General features: G+C 39.7%; 1 protein-coding gene and 1 long non-coding RNA gene across 10 annotated transcripts in view; one reads left to right on the top strand and one right to left on the bottom strand.

The window, feature by feature from the left end:
* Positions 1-25,832, top strand: part of VTI1A (vesicle transport through interaction with t-SNAREs 1A) — a 342,439-nt gene that overhangs the window by 168,508 nt on the left and 148,099 nt on the right. The window lies entirely within an intron of this gene.
* Positions 12,543-24,123, bottom strand: LOC116880735. Its single transcript, XR_004385262.1, has 3 exons — positions 24,056-24,123; positions 14,924-15,107; positions 12,543-12,766 (listed from the first exon to the last, which is right to left on the bottom strand). It is a non-coding gene; the product is annotated as an uncharacterized LOC116880735 (long non-coding RNA).

Raw genomic sequence — 25,832 nt, 5'->3', positions numbered from 1 at the left:
ACACAGACTCTAGCTTGTAGTAGCTAATGGATGGAAAACCACTCTACCCCATTCAAAGTAGCTGAATTATCTTTCTCAGCCTATAATCAATCCCCATAAAATACTTTTCACTGTAGTTTGATGGCATCCACTTCCTTACACAATAACCAGAAAATGAAAAGTAATAAAATAATATTTGTGACAATAATAGGAGAAAACATATAGAAAAGATCATTCTGCCATGCTACTTTCTAGTATATTGGAGAACTCAAATTGATAAGACCATAGTATAGAGAAAAGGATATTGTTTTTTAACCTTGTTTATTTATTCATTTTTAATAAAAGTCATATAACATAAAATTAACCATTTTAAAATGTACAAATCCATGGCATTTAGTGCATTCAGGATGTTAGGCAACAAGCACCTTTATCTAGTTCCAGACTATTTTTATCACCCCACAAGGAAACCCCATATCCCTTAAGCACTCATTCCCCTCTCCATACTCCATCAGCCTCTGGCAGGCAACATTCTCTCGTCTCTATGGAAACATATTCTCTCTGTCTTCCTATAAATGGAATCCTATAATTTGTGACCATTTGTGTCTGGTCTCTTCCACTTTGGGTAATGTTTCTGAGGTTCTTCCACATGGGAGCATATATCTCAATTCCTTTTTAAGGTTGAGAATAATGATTTTTAAGTGAGGTTCTAGGTCTAGCGCTGCTACTAATTCACTGAAAACTTGACACAAGTCACTCACTCTCCATGGGTCTTGGTGTGCTCATCTATAAAGTGAAGATTGCATATCCTGTAGAACCTGAGTTCTGTAGAAAGCTCTGGAACAAAAGGACTGACTGCTCAAAAAGTGTGGGGAACAGTGCGGGCTGTATCTCCCTGGGGGAGATTTGCAGCGCTTCATGTCTGAAAGACTCTGAAACTCACTCTATACTCTTCAGGCCTGAAGAGTTCCTGTATCCTTAGGCTCCCAAGCTGTGACCAGAGAACCCCTTTATTTTGCTGGGGTTTTTTTTTCATATCTTACGGAATATCGTCCAGTACTCTAAGATTCTGTAATATACGAACCACTCACTGATGAAACTACACACAGCTTTGCTAGTCAAGTCCGTGTTGATCTTGTCTCTAGGTTACTGGCCTAGAGGTACTCTTCCTCCAGCGGAAGGTTTGAATTGTGCAGGTTCATTTTGGTTATCCCAATAATGAGAAACAAGGATAAAAAATGTTCTGCACTGCATTGAACGTTCTTTCTCAACACATGCAGCCCCTGGTCTACACAAACTCTCAAACTTCCTGCTGGTCATTTAAGTAGGTAAAAAGGCTGTTTATAATGATCTTAACCTAGTTTCCAATATTAAAAACAAAATATTTTTTGCGTGGTTTTAACATCCACTAATTTTCCAGGTGTACAACAATTGTGTAAAACCAGGGTATATTTTAAAAGAGTTGCTCACAGTTGAGGGATACACACAGCTATGCTGCAGAAACAAATTAGCCTGGAAATCCTGGTCCCTTAACACAACAAAGTTTATTTTTTGTTTATGCTAAAAGTCCATCAAGTATTAGCAGCGGGCTCTGCTCATGGTTAACCGGGGGTTGTCCCCAGCCATCTCAAGCAGACGTAGAAGGGGCTTGCCCCTCCTCAGTGCTTCTTCCCCCCAAATGAGGCCCCTCCACCGCCCAATGGCCAGAACTAACATACAGTCCCTCCAAAGCACAGAGGGCTAAGGAACGAGGAGCAGAAAGGAATCTTCACCATACAGCGTTCAGGGCAATGCCACTTGTGGTATTTGAGTCATCGCTTGGTGGTACCTGTATTGGTTTGCGTGTGCACCGGTCACATGTCTGTTAACTTTACATATGAATACAAGCATATGTTCTGTCTGCTAGGACAGCAGTGCCTGCGCATTTATGTATAGAAATACATCTTATTGTTTTCCTGTATCGTTTCCTTATTTTGTGGTTAAGGCATTATATTGATTATGTTTTTAATTGTGAGTGTCCATAGATTGTATTCGCTCCGAATTTCATCTCAAGAGGATCAAGGGGCATTGAAAAAAATATCCGTTGTCAAAAGGAGGTTTGATGGGAATGAAAGCTGCTTTTCTAGGTCTCCTGCAGCATCCAGAGCATATAGTAGGTCATGGAGAGTTAGAGGGGCTTACATAGTAATAGTGCAAAGACTATTACTAACATTTATTGAGTGCTTCCCATGTGCCAGGCACTGAGCCGAGCCCAGCAAGTAAATTCTCTGCTTCTACCAGAAGCATATGAGCAACTTCTGAATTCTCCGTGTTATGAGTGAAGGCTGCTGTCCTCTTTCAAGCATATTGGAAAAGTTGTAGGTCCCTTAATTTCTGCTCACCCCGTGTCAGCACGTGAGTATGAAATAGGACCCCACACTACCTGCTAAGAAAGGTCTCGATCTTCAAACACCGTAAGGAGACAGCAGGCAAAGCACAAGGGTGGGGACAGCACCACAGGATATTTGGACAGCCAAAAAGGAAGTCAGAGAAGAGATTGGAGGAAAATAGTCAAGAGGAATGGGACGTTGCCCCAGAAGGTAATATTCCCCCATTCGGGGTTGTAAATGTGGGATTGTAAATGTGTCACTGGGAGAGTTCCCTTGACTCTTTAGCCAAACTCTAGGATATGCCTTCCTCATTTTACCCCTGTGCCTGCACCTCCCCATTTTTCTGTGATTTCGTGGGCATCAAAGTGTACCACTAGCAGTTCAACCAATTTATTTATTTAAGTAGCACCGGCAACATGATTCTAGACCAAAATAAAAGCCAGAATATCAGGATCCACCCCAGAGTAAAAGAGGAAAGTTAGCAAAAGAGGGGGGAAAAAAAAAAAAGACCACTGTCAAACAAAATTTGAAAATAAAGTCTCTTTCAGGCTTCCTTTGTTAGTGGTCTATCTAGACATGTTTTTCCAGAACCAGGGGATTTCTTCCCTTTTACTTGCAAGTATTTTTGCAAGACTGACTCCTGACAACACTAAAATTAGTGTTGCGCTCTTCCTTTGATTACCCAGTGTTTGTTTTCTTCTCAGTCTTCATTCCATAAGAAATATGCTCCGGAGGCTTATGCATTTGGAATCGACTTTGTGCAGGAGGCACTGTTTTCCTTGCCTGTGGCCAGACCGCATTGGTTCAAGGCTAAGGAGCGAGGCTGGTCCTACAGAGACCCTCTGGATGCCTCCCGTCTTTTGAGACCCTGATGGTCCATTTTTGGGTTGGTGTTTCTAGCAGCCGTGTGTGGTGCCCTGAAGGTGCCTTCTCATATGGTGTTGACTGCACTGTGCGGAGCTACTTAATTCCTACTTTGGATTGAGCCTCAAGTTCTAAGTCACTTCACAGTACAGATGGTTTCTGTCTTCAGAGTTTATCAGTAGCATTACCCTTCCCTCCCAACAACTACACACACACACACACACAAAACGGTGCACAAATTTCATGTTCTTTCCCTTTTAAAAACAAAACATGATCTGTCTGACCTATCTGGAGAATCTGCTGCTTTTTCAGATTTATGTCCCTGTGACCAGGTACCTTACCCAGCTATCTGTCTCACTCACTCAGCTTTTCCATTAGACTGTTTTAAAACCTCCCATGTAATTAGCTTTTTTGACTCTCCATCTTCTACCTTCTTTTCTTTGTGGTAAACTTGCTTATGACTTTTTTTATATACCTGCCACATTCTAAAAGGCATTTTAACATTCTTACACCAGCCTGTCTGCTTTTCATTAAGTTGGTCATCTGCTTACTTACCATGCCCCTGGCCTCCCTCACAATCTGCCTGCTTGTTTCTCTCAATGGTGGACCCTAGATGAAGTGGTCAGGATTTGCTCTGTGTTTGCCTTGCCCTTTGAGACAGGCAAGCAGAGAAGCCTCAGAGAAGCTAATGCTGGGACTCTCTTCAGAACATTTGCCAGGGGTGTTACTGCCTCGCCCTGTTCTTATGACTGCAGGGCTTAGGAAGCTGAAGCTAAAGGTACCTTCATTCATAATATGAGCCAGGAACTGGGCTGATGATTTGGGGAAATAAAAGATGACCCAGAGCCTGGTTTCAGGCAGCTTTCACTCTGGTAGAGAGGATGACATGGGCACCTGAAGCCTACTGAGGTGACACCCAGGGCTTAGGAGCTTGAGGGGAAAGAGATCTCTTTTGACAGGGACGCATGTGCAAGAACTCATGTCAGATGCAGTGTCTGAGCTGAACAAGAACAATGAGCGGGATTGTAAGAAGTAGAAATGGCTAGAGGCATGTCAGACGGGGAACCACATGGGTAAAGGCTCAAAGGTACCTACGTTCAGTCTGGCTAAAGCAGTGGTTCTCAACCAGCTGATGTGGTCATCCCCCTCCCCCTCAGGGGACATTTGGCAATGTCTGGAGGCATTTTGGGTTATCACAAGTAGGGGAGAGGGGCTGCTGCTGGCACCTAGTCAGGAGAGACCAGGAATGCTGCCGAGCATCCTGCAACGCATGGGACAGACCCTCCCCTCCAGCAAACAGTTATCCAGCCCATCCCTTCTTGGACTTTTGGCTAAGATCACGTGAAGAATTATCCAGCCCTAAAAGACAACAGGTGGCGAGATTGAAAACCCTGGACTAGAGCCTCAACTCAATGCCAGAGAGAATTGGGAGAGAAGTCTGAAAGTATTTAGGCCTGGATTCTGAATGCCAGCTTAGTCCTTGGGTTTTGCTTGGTAAGCATTTAAAACATTCTGAGCAGGAGGAGTCTGGTGTTTTAGGAATATTAAGCAGTCAAGAGGTATTGCTGATTGGAGGCAATGAGGACAAGTCATGAAGGAGGCACGAGTCTGGGTGACAGGTTAGAATGGCAGCAATGAAGAAGAAGAAACAAATATGAGAGACACATCCAAGGAAGATTTGAAAAGATCTGGTGCCTGGCCCCACGTGGGAAGCAAAATAAAGGGAGGGTCCACATGAACTAAAATGTGTCGGTCCTGGGAGACCCCCTGGTTTTGCCTGCCCTTAACTGAGGGCAAGAGCACAGAGTGAGAAGATGGGATTTTTGTTCTCTGCCTGTTGCATGTAAGGAGCTGGTGAGACAAGCGGGCTGAAGTAACCAGTGTGTGATGGGAAGTAGGGGGTAAAACTCGGCAGAGGTCAAGAGACAGGGTAAGCATAGAAGTGGGGGTGATATTTGAAAGCCAAGTGAATGAGGGTCTCGAAGGAGGTGTTTTGGAGGGTGTGGGGAGGAAATACAAGGTACGAACTCAAGTTGCCAACACTGATGGGCACCTGCAAGGAGAAGAAGCCAGGAGCAGTGCTTCGCTCCCAGTCGGCAGGCTGCACAGATTCCCCTGGGGGTGAAGAGCTGTCACGGTCCGGTCCAGCTCTCCGTAGCAGTGTGGTGTAGACCAAGGAGAGCTCTGTGTCGTAGCGCTGTGTAGACCAAGGAGATCTCGGTGTCATAGTGCTGTGTAGACCAAGGAGAGCTCGGTGTCATACCGTCGTGTAGACCAAGGAGCGCTCTATATCGTACCGTCGTGTAGACCAAGAATCTCTAGCTAACCAGCTTGTGTACTTGATTTTTTTTTTTTTTCAGTATCAGGACTTTGTATAGGGATACACAGTTGTGATTAATGGTACTTCATATTGTTATTTGTCCCTGTTGTAATTGGTTGTCAGTTGTTGTTTTTTTTTTCCCCTGCCATGAGACAATGTGTTGAAGACAAATACTCAAACATATTTGAAGGGCAGAGACTGTGTCTTTGGTTCTTTGGCATCCTACCACAGGGCACAACAGGTATAAATTAAATGCTATAGATCAATTCTTCTCTCCCCAAATAAAGGGGAAAAAAACAACCATAAGAAAACAAACCAACAAAAAACAGGGTCATTCTGATTTATGGTCATGGGTATGCTATTTGGGGTGGGTCATAAACCAGAGGAAACACTTCAGATGTCTTATTTATCAGAAGACTGGTCTATTCTTTCCGAACCTAGAGACCTCTGTGACTACCGCATCTCAGAATAGCCTTAACCAAATATGTTTAATTTGACTTAAATAATGAACTGACAGTCTCTTTGAATGGTTCCAATGGCAACATTAGGAATTGTTTGTGCCTCACTTCCATTTGGTCTTGTTTTCTTCTTCTGAAAGCAAAACAATTTGGGGATGTACGAGACCTTATAGGTGCCATCTATTTTGGAATGCTGTTTACTTTTATGATGTTTATTCTTCACCCACTGAAGGATGTGAACATTATAGGTTTCACTGCATGGCTACCTAACTCTATTTTTACATTATACTTTATATATAGTGTCCATTTTTTTGGTGCTTCTTTTAAGGCTCCCTTGTTGCATGTGAGCTGGGAATCACAATCAGGAGTGCTATGTGAAAGTCTCTCTTTTTCTTTACCATTTAAGTCTTACGGAAAAAGGAAATTAAAAAGTAATGTAAAGGTATAAATAAATAATTGCTCCTTTATTACTTCGCTGTACATTATGATTGTGTAAAGGTAGATAATATAATTGTCCCAAAAGATCCAAGAGAAGAAACTTAAATCCGAATGTGAGGATAAGGAGTAAAATGGTAATTCTAAATTGCCTTGCATGCGGTTGCTTTGGGTCCTGTAAAAATGGTTGACTTGGCACACGTGCTTTTGAATTAATCAGATATGCAAGCATGTGGGCAGGGGGTACCCCTTATAGTTTCTACATAGGTGAATCAAAGATGGGATTTGTTTGAATTACCCTTTAGCCTCCATTGTTAAAATCAGAATTCAGTTCTTTGTTTAGTGAAGCATTAGTAGCAATCTTTGAGATTGCCAAGATGGACTGGTTGCTGGCAGAGCGTTCTCAGTGTATTATGCTGTTTACCTAAGGGTTATATTCAAGAAGCTCTCTGAACAGCTGGGCTGATTATTGAAAATGCCTCATAGTAACTTCCAGCCTAGGCTGATCGATATCGGTGCAAAGCTTTACATGGGAGGGAGCTATTTAAACATTGAGAGCCCCAGGGATAAAAGAGAATGAAAAAATAATGCTGGACAAATATGCTGAAATGTTCAAAAGAAGAGAGAAGTATCTTGTCTTGCTATAGGGGGAAAATTCCTAAACAAACAAACTAGAAAATTTTTAAGTTTATTTTACAATGGCATCCCAAAAATTCCTTTTGCTTTGTGGCAACACCCTAAATATTCAGTTACTTTATCTTACCATGCCCTCCTAAATATTTATGGGAAGAGGAGAGATTTATCAAAAATAACAAATATCAATTTTATTTTCATTGTCTTGAAATATAACCCTTTACATAAAAATTCCATTAATCACTTTTCCGTGATACTGTAGGGAAATACTTAACTTTATTGTTAGGTAGATAGATTTTAAACCTTTCTTTTTCTCAGGATCATTGGAAAATTATAGCATCAATATACTTCAACACCCAAATATAGGCAGAAAATACCAATTTCATTAATACTTTCTGCTACTGAGATCTAGTATAGAGATACTAACATTTCCTTTTGTCTTAGTCCTAACAAAACAAGCTTGTTTGTTTACTAGCTCTGTTTTTCAAGTTTAATACAATAAGTAAAAACTATATTAGATTTTTTTTTATTTTACTTTTTTTTTTCAGTGTTCCAAGATTCATTGTTTATACACCACACCCGGTGCTCCATGCAATACATGCCCTCCTTAATACCCACGACCAGGCTCACCCCACTCCCCCAACCCCCACCCCTGACCCGCCCCTCCAGAACCCTCAGTTTGTTTCTCAGAGTCCACAGTCTCTCATGGTTTGTCTCTCCCTCCGATCTTATCTCCTAAAAAAAATTTGGTGAAATTATGACATCGGGGCAAAAGTGTCCTCATTTAAAAGGCTGTTTCTTTCTACAAAATGGAATAACAGAGAAATACTTTGAAAAAGAGGGGGGAGGAACCACTCAATTTATCAAAGTGGAAACCTGTCTCCAGAAATCCTACATCTTGTTACCTCCAGGATTTCTTACTTTTACTCTGCACATGAACAACAGACAGGAAGTCCAGAAACACAAAAGCAATCAATATGAAAACTGTGAAAGTCTCTTAATTAATCAACTCACATAAATTCTCCAAGTAAGAGGATTTTACAAGCATTTCAATTAAGGCTTTCCCTTTCTATTACCAAATTTCATTGACAATTAAAAATGCATAATCAAAGTTGACATGATTATAAAAAGCAAAAGATTATTTAAGTACTGAGCTTTTGGACTTACAGACTTTGATTTTCTGATGTTTATTCTTTTGATGAGTCACATAGACAATTGCTAATTGGATAGTTATTCTGTAACAGTGTTGTTTAAAAATTTCAAAATGGGTAAATCTTTGAACATGTTTGTATTTCCCTCCTCATAGGAACATCATCATTTTGGCATGCTCACACCTAGAAGTTACGTGGCTGACTCATTAATGAAATTTAATCAATACGCATATGCAAAGAACTACCTTATTCACTGAAATGTTCAAGAGCTGGCATTCTGTGACAAATTTTGACCTAAAAGCTCTAAAACTGCCTGAAAACACTTAAGTCCTGGCAGCCATTCTGTTTACCTCCGGAATCACATGGGAATATGAGAAACTTACTGACATTGAAAAGGTATATACAGAATATGGGAATTTTTGTAACAAACAAAGGTCAGCTTGGTCTAATCCTCCCCTTTTGCAACTAAAGGAAAGGTTTATCTGAAATCCTCACCAACTCTCCACATTGGGCTCAAACCTAACAAATTTCCAGACCTTGAGTATATTCCCAGTATGGTTTGTGCTAGCTTTCTGCTTTGAAGACTAAAACATAGACCAGGGGACAAAGTATCATTTCATGATTCCGTTCCTCACTTATGACAATGGAAAAGTAATTGAACTCCTTTGTGCAGCTTTTCTTCACCAGGAAATTAGGAATAATCATTGCCATCCACCTTCAGCTAGGGACTTTGAAGAGTAATAATCAAAGGGCCATTTGGAATTAAAATAAAAAGATGGCATTATTTTTCTTTACCCAAAGAATTAAGTTAACAGAATATGAGAATGTCTCTTTGATAGTTCTTATTTTTAAATGCCTTTTTAACAATGTATCACACTAGAAACTATTTATTTTGTGTTTCTATTGCATGTACACTACAGTGATGCTAAAAATGACCTATTAGTATGTCTTTAAATAGTGCTATCTCCCAGTGCCATTCAAATAGTACCTACCTAGGAAGCATAAAATCCTACTGTTTTAGGAATGAAACCAGGGAACATAAAAAAGAAAATAAGCAGAAACTTCCCCATTTATCCGGAATCCTAGCAGTCACTCTTTGAATCTGACTAAAATCCTATTTTGCCCATAGCTTGCCCCAGGCCCCACCCCCCACTAGCACCTCTGATGGAGAACCTGTGGACCAGCTCCTTCGGGGATGTGGCCTTACCGAGCCTGGAGGTGGGTAGGGAGAATCTCAGCACTGCAAGGAAACACACACACTCACACACACACACACACACAATTTCTATAGATAAATATTTAAGTGAATCAAATTGTTCTACTTCCTAAGTGATTTGTTCACCTTTATTAGCATACTGCATTAAGGACTGCAGTGTTGAGTCCCAAAAGAAAACTATAGCAAAGGCATTTTAATATTGACCCATCGTTTGGCAATGATTGAATTAGTCAGTCATTGTTTTATTTCAAGAGTCAGTATTCTTTTGTGTATAAGAGAGGAGTAGCCCTGAGGGTAGTCTGCATGCAAAATACAAGGCTCAGTCCAGAAACAGGTCTTGGGGCCATTCATCGTCTGGGCTCCAGAAAGATGTTGACGAACACTGTGGTTTTGCATCCGCATTACTCAGGAGGAAGGCACAAGTCGCCGTTTCTAGCCGACAGTGGACAATCAGGCATGGTCTCGTTGGCTGTTTTTGTATCACTTCAAAAGAATAGTAAATACTGCTTTGTTGTCTTCGGACTATTACAGAGAAAGCAATAGCTTTTTTTCAAGGTAATCATTCTACAAGGAGGTGGGGAGAAAGCAGCAAAAGTCACGGATTTTTCTCCTGTTGGAAAAAACAGTATCTGTGCAGGCTTAGAGAGCTGTCAGTTGGACACTTCAGGCTCTCTCTCTGATCATGCTCTTCGAAAGCCTTTGCAACTCTCCTTCCAGTCTTCCTGCAGGCTCCCGTGATCCCATATGTCCCACGTAACCTCCCTACTACCCCATCCCTCAAACATACCAGGCTTGCCGTTGATAAGAGAAAAGCCCCAACAGCCGCTTTCCTTATTTCGTCTAATTCAGAAAGTTCGAAGACTCTCACCAGGGCTCATAAGCTCAGAAACTGGGGGGCTGGGAGGAACTTGCAGAGGCTGTAACAGGCGACCAGGTAAAGCTGTGCATGACCACTGTGGGCTCTAGAAGGGACATGACCTAGCAGTCTTAAGTGTGCAGGCATGTCCCAGGCAGAAATTTCAAGAACTTTACTACCAAAGCCCCACTTGCAGGAGCTCTCCCATAAATGGTCTTCTCCACCCATTCCCTCTAGTCCAGATGCTCCTTCCCCATTCCTGATGATCACTTTCCAGGGGGAGGCCTAGATTACCCAGACTTCAGGCTGTATTTTGTGTGTTGCCCAAAGTGCTTACTTTAACAAGCCACATCTGACACATCCCTGTGTCAATCCATTGTATACGCCATGTAGAGTTTTCCTTCTACAAGCCAACTCCCACCCTTGTACCCCTTTGAACACACACACACAAAAGACAGGAACCATGTTAGCCTTTGTGAATGACCAGAGCCAGGGTTCCACCCAGCAGAAATTGATAGCACAGTGTTAAGACAGAAAGGTTTTCAAATAACCGAAATCACTCTTGGAGCACCAAGTTAACATGTATCGCATTTAAAATGTAATAAATGCAGTATTTATAAACTTATATGTGCCTCGTGACTTTTGTGTCAGCAGGGTTTCTGTAGGCCTCTATTTATATCAAATAAACTTCAAATATTCCAGAATGTAGACCGCATCTGGCCTCATTTTTGAAGTGTCCCTCTAGGAACATTTCTAAAATAGTAGATTGTTCCAATTTTTTTCCTAATGAGAAAAATCCATGTGTTCTGTGATTATTAATAATAATGGCTTCAAATAAATTATTGACTGGTTGCAATGGAATGTACTTTCGAGCAGCTGAGGAGCTCTTTGGAAAAGAATTCTGATTCCCACTGCAGAGTGTCTACGCTGTCTCTCTGACCCGTCTACTTCACCAGTTCCACCGGCAAGCAACCATCCCAGGCAGAGTTGCTCAGGGGTCAATGAAGGCAAGACGAGACAAGGTGAAGAATTCATGGTTCAAGATCGTAGTGACAGTTGATAAAAATTTAAAAGGAGTTGATGATTTGTATTTTCTTCAATGTAAGAATTTGGAAGCTTTTTTTATAAATTTCAACAAATTCACTATGCTGACTCATACACACAACCACACTCGCCAGCATACTATCTATGTATCTGTTTCTGTAAACCTGTGTAGATAGATTCTGTATATCTGTCTATATGGAGATAGAGGTGCCAAGTCACTTACCATTTATGAAGAATTGTACGGGTGGGGGAGTGAATGATGTTGGTTTTCCCAGCCATGCAGGAGTTACTTATAGTCTGGGAGGGGAGGTGGGCATGAGCACAGTCAGTCATTGTTTGATAGTTGTACGTTGTGTGCACAGTACCAGACACTCTACTAGGCTCTGGGCTAGAGAGAACAAAATCCCAAGCCCTGGGATATGTGCCATAATAGTGGCACAGAGAGTGAATTGATCTGAGTCCAGAGGTGGGAGAAGCATTGCCAGCAAGGTTGATCATGAAAGGCTTCTAGGCAGTGGCAACATTGGAACTATATTTAAATGTATTTCCCTATGCCTAAATCTCTGCACATGTTTTCTCTTTCTATTATATTAACATTTTGAGACATGTAAGTCGCTGATCAGTTATAATTTTTTAAATATCTTTGATTCTGTAAGTAAATCTTTAAAAACTCCAGCTTTACTGAAAATAGTCCAAGATCATTTACTATGATTTAAAGTATTCATAAAGCAAGGTGATTATTACTCTTGAGACCATTGTACAAAGCCCTGAAGTGTGTTAGACATAGGCCAGAAACCTCTCTCCTTTGTTATATCTTACCAGTCTGTTAGGTTTAAAAAAAAAAAAAAAAAAAAAAGTCTATCCTTTTTGGCTATTCCTGCTCTATCTTAGACTCTTGAAAAATAGAATTTTATGTGCACAATCTAGAGGGAGTACATTGAAGAATTCTCTTTCTGTATTGCATATGCTACCATAGACTTAGAAAATCAAGAGAAAAACAGAAAAAAAACACTTTGCTTATTGGTGTGCACATCTTCATTTTCCTAAAGTTGCGTAACTAACTAAATTAGGGCAGTGCCATCAACATTGCATCTCTGTTGACATTGAATGCTACATAGCTGGAAAGAAAGGGATGCATGTATTTTTTCCATTTGCTATTTCAATAGTCTAAATCGCAGTGGCAAATGAAAATACAATTGAATCTCAAGTGAATGGCCAGAAACACCGTATATTTTATGAAATATGGCAGCATAATGAATAGGAGGTAAAAAAAAAAAAAATGTCCTAGCTTTCAAGTCCTGATGGTTTTGATGTGATTGAATCATAGTGCATTCTGTTTGATGTCTGGGCTTTGCTATTCAGATACACTGCAAAGTATGTGCATCGCCCTGTCTGCACAGTGCACTTGGCAACTCGGCACGGATGGAGTTTGTTTTCCCCACACCTGCAAGAAACATATATATGCAGAGTCAAATTTAAGTAGGAGTATTTTAATTCTCCTAATTGTGATAGATTCCCCACACAGGGAAAACTATCAGTCAGGTACAAAAGAAACTGCTTAGGATTTGAAGGAATTTGACAATTTTGTTGTAGTTCCTAGCCTGGCAGGTGGTAATAATGCCTATGCCAGCACTGTCAAAATATGAAAATTAAAGTGACGATGGGTTTTAATGAAATCCATTTGACAAATATAATTAAGGTGTTTTAATATGAAGTCCTGTAATAAAGACTACCGGTGGACTCCCTGAGGTCCTGACTAATTGTGTAGATTGCTTTTAAGCTTTGAATAGTTTTATTGGATAATGAACTGTTAAGAAGTGTTAGATCTTTCTTAAGCAGAATTTGGTTTGAAAAAGAAGAGGAGAGACAGGCCTGAGGTGTGGCATTTTAAACATAATTAGAAGAGAGATTTAAGTTAACATCTTTGATCTTGCTGTCAGTTTTTGATTAGAGCTGTAAATGCTTTAATCAAGTGTAGTGTAGTCATTACATTTCTAACTGTTTTTTAAACTGCGAAATTACTGAGACATTGACATCAATTTTAACACATTCTGAAAATTTGCAGGAGAATTGTGTTTCTCGGTTGAGTGTTTGCATTAGAATAATACTGACTTACCAACCTTAAACACAATAGCAAAATTATATGGTGGTGAGAACTAGTTTGATTTTGGGGGTGGTTAGACATAGCGACACAATTGTACAATTACTTGATATTTATTTTGCTTTCTAGGAATGTACTTGCAAGTTGAAAGCACTCATCATATGAAACTATCTCATTAAAATGTATAGATGTATAATAACCTCAAACGTTCAGCTGAGGATTTTATTTTTTTTTATTTGTGTTGTTTGTAAGACAACTTTATAATATTAAATGTTCTTAACTTTCACTTTTAAAGAACCACTGTTCACCTAACATCTCACTGCGATCATCTGATGGCATGCTTGGCATTTCATTTCTATGCCTGGTGGGTACATAATAAGCACAAAGTAAATATTTGTTAAATGAATGAGTAATCAGTTCACAATAGCTGAATATGTAACCCACTTGAATTATCTTCTCAAAATTAAATAAAATCTGAGTAATTGAAGTATAAAGGAAAAGTACATTTCCTCTCCCCCCTGCCACCTGTCTTGACCCAGTTACTCATTATAGGGTATAAATGGGTATATATTTGGTATTTCTGACTGGTTTCAGATAGCGTCACTAAAATGATGAGTTAGACCAAGGCTATGTGGGATTCTCCTTGGTGGAAATCTGCCTCCCTAGCATTTCACCCATGATTGCAGAAGTGATAGGGCTATTTTAAGGAGCCATGCCCCAGGGCCATTCATTGACTGTAATAAGAAAGAGTCCACACTGATTACATGGTCTTGAACTTTCTGCTTGTGTATTATGTGTTACATAGGATATGAAATGAAGAGTTAAGAAGTCTGGATTCTAATCCAAGCTCTGCCTGAGAAGGCATTTAGAAAAACTGCTTTTCTCCGGGTGATCTCATCCAACCCCCAAGTGGAATAAGTAACTTCTAAATTTCTGCGGACTCTAGAATTCTGTTGGTCAGTGTCTAGCTCTCTAAATGAGTCTCTACCACCTTTATCCTTTTAGACTTTCTAACTTTCATGTTCTCCACTTTTTACCCACCATTCATTCATCCATCCATCCATCCATCCATCCAGGAAGTATATATTAAGCATCTTTATGTGCCAGGCATTATGTAGAAAAGAAACACCACCAAGTAGCAATGTATTGCTTCTAGGTTACCCGATACCAGAGGTGGAGAGTTGAGTAGATGCCAGAAGTAGGGAGTGGGAGAAAATAATGTCTTTTTATCATCAACTTTGATTTATGTGCCACTGGGTGATAGATAAGTGTTTATGAGTAGAAGTAACGGGACCAGATGGCTTTCAACGTTTTTATCTGCAAATACTGCTAGAAATATAATCTTTCTTATAGATTAACCAACTTACCCAAATCGTTGTTTTCAATATTTATTATTTACAGTTAATTTCCAGTAAGTATTATGCCCATTCTGAATCTGAAGCTACAGTGGAAAAAAAAAAAAAAAAAAAACAACGAATCATTGTTTCCACAGGTCCTTACCTTTGTCCTCTAAGATCTGGAAAGAAATGTGTTACGCAGTAGGGTCTCAGTTATAGCTAGGTTGTCAGTAGACACTCCGTTTTTAAATTATGTCAGAAGATATTCACATCCTTGTGAAGCAGATGATTATGGGGGGTTGGGGGAAACCTGGGTTGGAAGTCATGAAATGTGGATTCCTGGAGACCTGCAAAGACAATGAACAGATTAATTTATCTGGCACATTTGGCACATTCTTCTGTTTAGCACTTGTCTGTACACTCTTGTGCTTTGCTCTAGTGGTGGGGATTCTCCTACCATTCTACCCCACAGAAGCATGAGCTGCTGCCTCTTGGGGGGCATGCTTTATTTTTCTTTGTGTCTTCACAGTGCCCCTCAATAACCGGCTCTCAATAATATTTATTGAACCAAATTCTCCTCCTACTTCCAATGTCAAACTCATATCCATGGGCAAATTGTTTCATCTTTCTGGGAGAGTTCATCAAGATTTCCAAAAAAAGAAAAAAAAAATGGGTAGAGCATCCACAGACAAATGAGAGTGATACAGACTTTTCCTTTACCTCATGGGCATAATGTAAACCACTTAACTCTCCAGCCCACTCCCAAATGAAATAAAGATTCTCCAAGGTGACCATGGCAATTTTCACTTTCCGTTTATTTTTCAGTGCTTTGAAATTCTGATGAAAGACCCATAGAATGGAGAGGGAATGTTTAGGCGCGATCCTTTCTGAATCCAAAGATAGAGTCTGAATCAGAGTCAGTCTGCTTTTAAAATCATCACACTATTTCCCACTGTATTAGGTGTTCCTTTGAAGTCTCTCATACCAAGCTCTGACCTCATTTCTCAAGATGTATCCACATTTTCTAAATGGGAGATTTTGGCAAATATAAGACAACCCCAAATACAAAATACTTTTGAATGTTAGTTTCCATTGAACACTTAAGGGCATCAATAAGATAAAGTATGATATGTGTACTGTGTAGTAGTAACTGGCATTTCACTAAAGTTGTTAAGACTAAAAATGGGTTTTCGTCATAAGTTACGTGTAGATTCATTTACTGCCATAGCAGAATGTTTAGGATCGCACATAGAGACTTTTTGTAAGACAATTTGTATATTACACATTGCCTCTACACTGTTCTTAAAGGGAACAGTGAGCTAATCTATGTAGAAATTACACAACTGGGTTGACTTGTAGCTTCTTAGGAAAAAGCAAAAAGATTTTCCACCTTGGAAATCATTGGACTCGGGGTTTAAGAGTAAAAATTTGAGAAATGAAAATCAGCTCAAACCATATTCATTCTCATTCCGTCTTGCTCTCACTATGGGAAGAAAGTTAATGGTTTGTGCCAACTGCTACCTCTGTGAAACTAGAGGGTTTTTGAAATTTGTCAGAAGGTGCTGTTTATTATACATGGTGGCAGTCCTAGGACATGGCATGCTTCTTTGTTACTGATGGCCTCGTTGTCAGGTTTCTGAGAACAGTGCTGGCCTCAGTGCACCAGATTCTAAAATGGTATCATCCACTTTAAACACCTTAAATCGTCTTTAGGGTAAATCGATATTGAAGTTCATGAAAACATTGTAGACAGTTCAAAAAGAGATGCGTTTTCCTATGGTACTGAAGACTCAAGAATAATTTTGAATTCATTCTGCCTTATTCTGTCTCACTTTTTAAAGATTTGTTGTTGTTATTCTTTTGGTAGGAGCCTTAAACATTCTCTCTACTCAGCAGTCCTTTTTTCCCCCTTTCTTTTTTTTTTTTTTCGGGATTTTGAACTTCTAACTTTGTTATACGTTTTTTTAAAAATACGGCATTTGCTTTTGAACCATAGTTTAGTAGGACATAAAAAAATCCCTAATTAACCATTCTTCAGCCTGGATGAAATGTGTAGTTGGTTAGAGTTTGTCAGTGGGCATAATATATACCTATTAAATACTTTGTTTAATCATCTTTTCAGACTTGGAGACTTCTGGTTTTACTTGCTGTATAACATGTATTTTATTTGTATTTCGATGTTTGGGTGTGTGAGTTTTTTTTGTAAGGCTTCAGTCACTTTTCCTACACCTGAAAAGGAGAATGGGATTTGCCAGTGATAAATGGGGAAGTTGACTAGCTAACTAATAAAGATTTGTCTTAATCAAGTATGATTTGTCAGAACAGGAGCGCACTGGGGTCAGGGCGCGCGCAATGAATTATACAGCAGTCACAGGAGGAAAGGACCCGGCAAGAGGCCTCATAAATATGCTGCCATTCCCCACTGCTAATTCGTATTCAAAGAGTGCCTGGCACAGCCATTTTTAGGTTGCTGAGCTGTTCATCAGCTTCCCGAGCTTTCTATTTGTGTGGAAAAAAAAAAAGAAGTTTCCTTATGTTTCGGCATCATCTGGGTTCTCAAGGTGTATCAGTCCCCAAGACTGGATTGATGCCGATAATCTGAAATGTGCCTTATTACAGGACATCATGTGTAATGTTTATTTAGTGCCTACTATGGGGTCTGCAACATAACTGTATACACAGCGCGTGGTGGGGGTGCAGATGTACAAGATACTCTCCCTGCTAGAAAAGGTTTGAGAGGCTTTCTTATAACCCTCTTCAAATATTGTCTCTGTAAATTCGAATACGGCTGTGAAAGGAAAAGCCATCTGCCCTCACATTAAATATGTCCTCCCAGTGAAGATTTCCAAAACTGAAAATAGCCCTTACTATTTCCCGAAGTTTGGCTTACGTTAAATACATGGAAGATATTTTCTTGGGTTTCCACGAAGTTTGGCTTTCTGACCCATGTTTCTTCTCTTCATTTTAAACATAATGTTGAGTACTGCTCTGTGACTGAAGCGTTGAAGGCCAGCTCGTGTGTTGTGCTCAGTTCTATTTGGCATGACGTCCTCCTTCGCTCTAGAAGGTCAAGATAGGAGAGCAGCCCTGACTCAGGAGAGACCTGACTTCAGAGTTTCTTTTATGCTTAAGTGACCTATTAGATGGTTTTCAGATGAGATTATAATCATGACAAAATAGTTTGTTGTATCTCAGTATCGAAATTGGGCAGCAGAGATAATGGTGTCCTCTTTTAACGACATTAGTAGCTAATAATTGGTTTCTTTTTGATGAAATGATGTCTGTATTAAAATAATAAGAGTAGTTGGGGCGCCTGGGTGGCTCAGTCATTAAGCATCTGCCTTCGGCTCAGGTCATGATCTCAGGATCCTGGGATCGAACCCCTCTTCCATTGCTGCTCCCCCTGCTTATGCCGTCTCGCTCTGTGAGATATCGAAATGAAACCTTTAAAATATATATATAATAATAATAGTAGTAACAATAAAAAAATTTTCAAATTATTTGACAGCAGACTTACAGCAAAAAAAATAAATAAATGAACTTTGTATTTCCCACTTCCAACAATGGTTCCTCCAAGAAAGGAAAGGTTGAAAAAGAGAGTTGGGAAGGTCCACTTTCTCCATTCCTGCTTTATCACGGAAAATTTTTAGCAATAGGATTATTACTTGAGTTTTTCCTGAAACCTCCTTAGAACCTTGGCCTCTGTCAGGAATGGAAAAGGAGCACAATTCTCTGATTCCTGACCGTTGAGAAATTTGGCATGACTCCCAGCAAGACGTTTACAGTGGAGTGTAGTAGAATGTGGAGAATTTTATAGTGATGGGTATTTATTTGCTTCAGGTAGAAGAAAACCCACCCACACTGTGAATCAAAGCTGATACAAAGGGGCCCGGGAGTATGGTTGAGCTGGGGCTTACTCAGTGCAGTTTCTGAGCTCCTCATAGACAACCCTCAGTGAAACCAAAGCCTACCACCCTTGTGAATGACACCATGAAGATATTCACAAGGCAGTGCAGGTAGACGGGTGGTGAAAACAGACCGGAGAGATAATCCAGTCCTCAGAAACGCACGGTCTTTACGTCAGCAGTCGCTGTTGTCTCACAAAGTACAAAATGCTCACAGTCCTGGAAAGGAGTTGGAAACCCTGAAGTGGAAGGGGAATGAAAGAGCTTGGAAAAGAAGCCAGTGGGGAAAGACCCTATGTGAGGTTCTTGGGCCTTAGAAAACCCATCTTGTTTTTCTTCCTTTCAAATAGGAGTCACTTTTAATTTTTTTATTTGTCCTTATAGTTTCATCCTTGTAATTGATTTATGACATTCAGAAAGTCATAAAACGTCTAGCTTCCCTTTTTGGTCTGTGTTTGTCCAAAGTGTTACTCCATATTGTGAGGCCAGGATGCCTGTGATGTTCGCCTTTTCTGGGATGCTGAAAGCCCATGTGTGCCAGTGGCTACAACCATCGACTTGGGGATCAACCAGATGTTTTCTGTGGTTTGGTTTGGTTTGGTTTTTTCCCAAGTCTAGTGTCAAAAGGATTAATTCTTACAGTGCTGGATGTGCAGGCATGGGTTTGGAATGCTGGCCAGCCTTGGCAAATTACTTAACCTCTCTGGGCTTCAGAATCCTTGTCTATAGAAAGAGTTAATAATAATCTACTTCATATGGTGCTTGTGAAGATTAAATGCAGTGTCTGTCAGGTGCTTAGCTCACTGTCTGGCATACAATGAAGCAGTCAATAAATAGTAGCCCAAAATAAAAAAACTTTCCCTGGAGGGAAACATTCATTGCAATATTTTATGCACAGCCTGTAAGCAATAAACTTTTGTTGGGTATATATCGAATGAATGAAATCATTTTTCATCACCAAGAGTTTAAGCATGCATGCCTTTTTCCCCTCAAAAAAGTTCTATCTCTACTTGCTAATACTCTAACATGGAAGTTTGGTAAAAGAACTCAATTTTACTGGTTCCCCTAGCAGAGCCTATTGTGAGATATAATTAAAAATTCTGCTTAGAATTATGCTAATAGGTTCAATATACAGCCTTGCCGACGAAGCCTAATAAATTCTCTGTTGTATTTAGAAACAATAGTAGCTTTGTTTAATTTTGTATTTTAGAAACTCCCAGTGTCATAGTGCTTGCTAAGAAAGGCAAACAATAGTTAACTATTTTTTAAGGACTTTTACTAAAAGAAGTCTCTAAGTGCATGCTTTGTTATATACTATCCTTCTAAGGTCAAACTGATAATTCATTTTACAAAATTGAATGATTCTCTACTGTTCTTCACCTGACATTGACCAGCAGTTACCATCTGATGAGCTAGATTATTCAAATCCATATTTATTTAGCCTTTTCTTTAATGTCAGAAGGATAGCATAAATACTAGGAAATCTTTAGCTCCCTCATATAGCTTTTATTTTTTTTAGGAAGACAATAATTTAAGCTCAGTTTGGATGCTTTATCAGCCACAAATTTCAAGTTGAGAAATAGTACAAAGGCCACATTACCTTAAAACCCTGCTAGCATAAACAATGAATTTTGGAACACTGAAAAAAAAATTAAAAAAAAAAACCTGCTAAAAGACACCATAAAATCATCCATCCTTTTTTTTGTTCACTGATTACCTTATCTTGAGTTTCATTAATTTCTACCTTTCTAAATGTCAGTGTCTAAAATGCAGGGCCCTTCTGTTTTGGAGTTATTCAGGAATAAAATGTCTCCATCTTTTTGGCTGCTTCATGATATTGTATAAACTCTTCCCCTTAGATTTTAGAGTCCTCTGTAGATGGCTCTGGATTACTTCTGTGTGTTTGTGTATGATTCCAGTTAAACTTTAGTTACAAAAACAGGCCATTGGCTAGACTGGCTTAAGGGCCCTTACAGAGTTATACTCTAGAATAGCTGTTCTCAAAGCATAGTACCAGGAAAGCAGCAGCATTCACATCATCTGGGGACTTGTTGGGAAGACAACATCTTGGGCCCCACTTTAGACCTACTGAATCAGAAACTATGGAGTGTGGGGCCCAGAAATTTGTGTATTAACAATATGGCTTTTTTACTTTTGTTAATTTTTTGATCTATGACCCATCTTCTTCCACAAAAAGGAGTGTCTCACCATAAAAGATCAGGGAAGTATACCAAGAGCAGAAAATATTGACTCAGGACAGAAGACAGAGGCCAAGAATTAAAAGGAAGATTGGTGTGGGGGCAGAGAGCAGAGGAGGAAGGAGTTCACTCTATGAAGAAATCCTAGAGCAATGCTCTAACAATTAAGGATTAAGCTCACCCAGAGCTTCCTAGGATTCAGGCCAAAGAAGAAACTATGTTGGATTACATAGCTTATATTGTTCCATAGTAAGAAATTAATTATTTCCTGTACTGTCAAAAAAATTTTTTTAATCGGAAAGGGGAGGAAGTGTGGGGGTGGTCTTTTAAGACCAAGAAATGTGATGAGTCCTATACTTGAAATCAGCTTCACTAAAACAGCATAGAAGCATTCCTTGTTTCATAATTTCTTAAGCAAATCTCATGAGTACCGAAGACCCAGAGTTGAAGGGGTGAGTTCCCTATCAGAGCCAGATATGTAGCACTAGAGACTGTTGAGGGATAAAAGCCGGCAGTCCTTCACAAAGAGTTTAACAATACTTCCAGAAATTTTTAAGAATAAAAATGTCCAGACCCCATTTCTAGGGATTCTGATTTAGTCAGCCTAGTATGAAATCTACACAACTCTGTTAATTTCAAGTTCTATGAATGTGTCTGGTCTAGAAACAGAGGAGCACACCACCAGATTGCCATTGACTGTCCCCTTTAAATTTCAGTTGTCACCCGCAGGCTTTTGAAAGAAATAAATGGCAGAAAATTCAAAAATGAGAGCACTAGCTGAAAGCTGAAAAGTGGGTATTCTCTACGGTCAATTGAAAAAAAGACCCCAATGCTATAGATCTAGGATAGCAAGTAGGCCTCGTCCCCTGTGCCCACTCTGATCAATTGGAGTTGATTGCCTGGGGCGTTGCAAAGAGAGAGGTAGTTACAAGGCATGTTCAGGGCAATGTGATTGATTAATATCTTCCAGGTGTTTGGTATCAAAGAGTGGCAGCCCGTGTGGCGTATGTTTGTTGACTTTGCTCTCAGGAATAGATATGTGGGTAGCAGAAATGACACTTCATTGAAAAATTAAAGAAACTGATTTTATCCCTCTGAAATTTGATTTCCAAACTTTAATATTTCTTTAATTTCCAAGCCATCCTTAATGCCAGTCTTCTCACCTGCTCAATTTTTCCCTATAAATTTCCAACCTGATTTCCTGCTGATTTCTTGAGTGTTGATGAAGGATTTTTAGATCAAAACTGTGTGTTTCTTAATACTAAAATTCAGCAGCATCAATGTTCAAGGCCTCATCTCTGCCTATACCCATTGTCCTATGCTCTTCAGATTCTATAACTGTCTTTTTTCATTTTACCAATATATCCATGCTCCCTCCTGCTATTTTAACCTAGTGTCTGTTTTCAGTGTGTTCAGAAGAGTCAAGATATGAAAAAATATTGTGTAAAATATGACATTTTAATTTACAAATCAATGAAAACTTTGGTTCAGACTTTAAGTTAGGGTATAAATTAGATTTTTAAAAATGCATAAGATATATAAGAAGATAACTTTCCCCAGGTGAATTCTGAATATTTTCTGTGAATCAAAAAGAGCTCTGCAGCCTCCTACCTCATACCAGAAACAAAAATTAAATCAAAGTGGGCCAAAGATCTAAGTGTGAGGACCAAAACTATGAAACTCTTAGAAGAAAACATACGGATAAATCTTTGTGGCCTGGATTTGGCAGTGGATTCTCAGATGTGACACCAAAAGCACAAGCAACAACAACAACAACAAACAGATAAATTGTACTTCACTCACGCTGAAAACTTTTGAGTATCAAAAAACACTATATCAAGAGTAAAAAGACATCTACACAATGAGGGATGTCTGATTACATGACATGTCTGATAAGGGTCTAGTATCCGGAATATATTTAAAAAAAAAAAAAAAAAAAACCTCTTAACAGCTTCCCCAACCAAAGACTAGCCAACTCAAAAATGGACAGAGGACCATAAATACAGAGAATAAACTGGTGGTTACCACAGCACTGGGGGGAGGGAGGGTTGAAGGGTGGTGAAAATGGTTGAAGAGCAGTGAGAGATACAGGCTTTAGGTACAGAATAAATAAGTCATCGGGATAAAAGGTACAGTGGGGATAAAGGGCATGTAGTCCATAACACTGTAATAGTGTTGTACAATAATGGATGGTAGCTACATTTTGTGGTGACCATCCCGTAAAATACAGACCTAGTCAAATCACTATGCTGCATACCTGAAACTAATGTAATACTCTTTGTCAACTGTACTTCAAAAAATAAAATGGTAAAAATACAAAAAAAAAAATGGACAGAAAAATCGAGTAGACATTTCTAGACAAATGGCCAGCGAGCTTCTGAAAAGATGCTCAACATCATTCGTCATTAGGGAAGTGCAAGTCAAAACCACAATGAGATGCTACTTTACACCTACCAGGAAGGCTAAAATGGAAAACGGTAAGTGTGGCCAAGGAGAAATTGGAGCCCTCGTACGTTGCTAATGAGAGTGTAAAATGGTATAGGCACTGTGGAAAACAGTTTTCTGGTTCTTCAAAAGCTTGAACACAGGGGCGCCTGGGTGGCTCAGTGGGTTAAAGCCTCTGCCTTCGGCTCAGGTCATGGTCTCAGGGTCCTGGGATCGAGCCCCGCATCGGGCTCTCTGCTCAGCAGGGACCCTGCTTCCCCCTCTCTCTATGCCTGCCTCTCTGCCTACTTGTGATCTCTGTCTGTCAAATAAATAAATAAAATCTTAAAAAAAAAAAAAAAAAAAAGCTTGAACACAGCATTACCATATGGTCCAGCAGTTCCTCTCCTGGGCATATACCCAGAACAGATAGTCAGAGAAATGCTTGTACGTGAGTATTCATAGCAGCACTGTTCACAGAGCAGTGGAGGGTGGACATGTAGAAACAACCAGAATACCCATCAGTGGTTGAGTGGGTAGACAAAATGTGGTTTATCTGTATAATGGACTATTTTTCAGCCACGAAAATGAGTGATACCTGCCACAATATGAATGACCTTTGGAATCGTTAAGCTAAGTGAGAGAAGCCAGTTCATACTTCAAATTGATATGACTTAAGTAATTTTTAGTATTTAATCTGGAGATCGCCAGCTATGCATGTGTATTCTTTGTATGGTTATATATTGACCCGCGTCTATTGCCAAATACCTGAATCGAAAGGAGTGAAGTGATCCCATCCTTCAGGCCATCTTTCCCTTCTAGCTTCAGGTCAAATTAAGGGTAAAATTAAGACCAGAAAAAAAATATACCAGGAGAAGGAATGGCAGTGCCAAAAATTCTGGTATCATCTTTCATTCACAAACGACAGTTGAGCTTCTGTGATTTTATCTGCTCCTGATCCCATTCCAGAACAGTGAGTGAAGTGTTCTCCTGATATGCTCTGAACATAGGTCTGAAGCCAGGTAATATGTTCTATCCCATAAATGTGTATTTGTGTGGGTGTTGGGAGAGGGGCAGAGGAGAGAGGTTGGAATGTCTTCCCCCAATTACCTGCTTTTCCCAGCAAGAATGAGCTATTTAAATATATTAAATTTTCTACCTCCCAGATTCATTTGTTAAGAATAACAAATTCAGGGGTTCTTGGGTGGCTCAGTCAGTTAAGCATCCAACTCTTGGTTTTTGGTTCATGTCATGATCTCAGGGTTCTGGGATCAAGCCCCACATTGGGCTCCCCACTCTGGGGAGTCTGCTAGTCTCCTTTTCCCTTTGTCCCTCTTCAGGTTTGTGCTCTCCCTCTATCTCTCTGAAATAATAAATATATATTTTTTAAAAAGAGTAACAAATTCTCCTTGCCAAAGTGAACAGAGAGAGGAGAAATGGGTCAGAGGGATGGACATTTCACAATTCTGTGTAAGAATTGGCCCTTTATTTTTTTAAAAGAACAGGAATAAATATACTGAAGCCAAAAGGTTTGGATAATTATAATACTCTTTTGCTGTTTGTATAATCTGTAAAGAACAGAAAGTTATTTCAGTTGGGGCCATGAAATCACAGCACATTTGTCTGTAGAGTGCTGTGGTTCTTGAATGGGAATGATACTCGAGAAATACAGAGGCCGTCTCCTACCCTACTCTTGCCCAAGCTATTGGAAAGACCTTTCTTGGGCACTGACATTTTATTTGATTTTTTACTTTTTTCATGAATTCCAGGATAGATAACATACAATGTTATATTAGCTTCAGGTGTGCAATGCAGTGATTCAACAATTCCATACATCTCCCAGGGACACTGACATTTTAAAAGTGTACCAAAGTATTAAAGTTCCTTATCACCCACATTGTAGTGCATTTTGGACTGGACATTTTAAATACAGTTTATTTTATTTGTTTGTTTGTTTATTGCCACAAGGTTCAGTGACATAAGGACTCAGGAGACTTGGGTCACGGTTGCAACTCTCTTGGGTAATTAGCAGCATGACCTGGATGACCTCCACCCCCGAATCCCTGTACCCTTGTTTGTTCATCTGTGCAGTTACTTTTAAGATTCCTATTTCTTCTAAAAAATCTGTGTATCTATTACGATACATGTGTAGAAACTGACTGCAGTTTCAAGCTGAGTGGCTCCCATCAACAAAAATGTTCTGTGCACCTGCATATATGTCAGGCATTGCCACCAAAAATGCTGGACAGACTAAGAGGAATAAGAAAGGGCCTCTCATCTTTAGAGAAGGTTATAATCTAACAGGGAAGGAGGAACATAGAAGCCAGGAGTCACAAACTCGGATTCCACGGCAGCAAAGCAGAAACATAAATGAGTGAAACATGTCAGATGGGGGGGTGGCAAACTCCATGGTATGGGGAGCTCTTATACACAGGGCAGCTGTATCTCAGTCCCTGCCTGTTTACCAGGTGGGAATGGTAACTCTGGGCTGCCATGAATTCCAAGTTTCAAAAGAAACTAGAAGGCCAGCTTTTTATATGAAATC

Source organism: Lontra canadensis, unplaced genomic scaffold (genome assembly GCF_010015895.1).
Source record: "Lontra canadensis isolate GAN:19392208 unplaced genomic scaffold, GSC_riverotter_1.0 scaffold3, whole genome shotgun sequence".
Classification (NCBI taxonomy): domain Eukaryota; kingdom Metazoa; phylum Chordata; class Mammalia; order Carnivora; family Mustelidae; genus Lontra; species Lontra canadensis.
The sequence above is the reverse complement of the archived record's forward strand: the minus strand, read 5'-3'. Positions and strand labels throughout refer to the sequence as shown.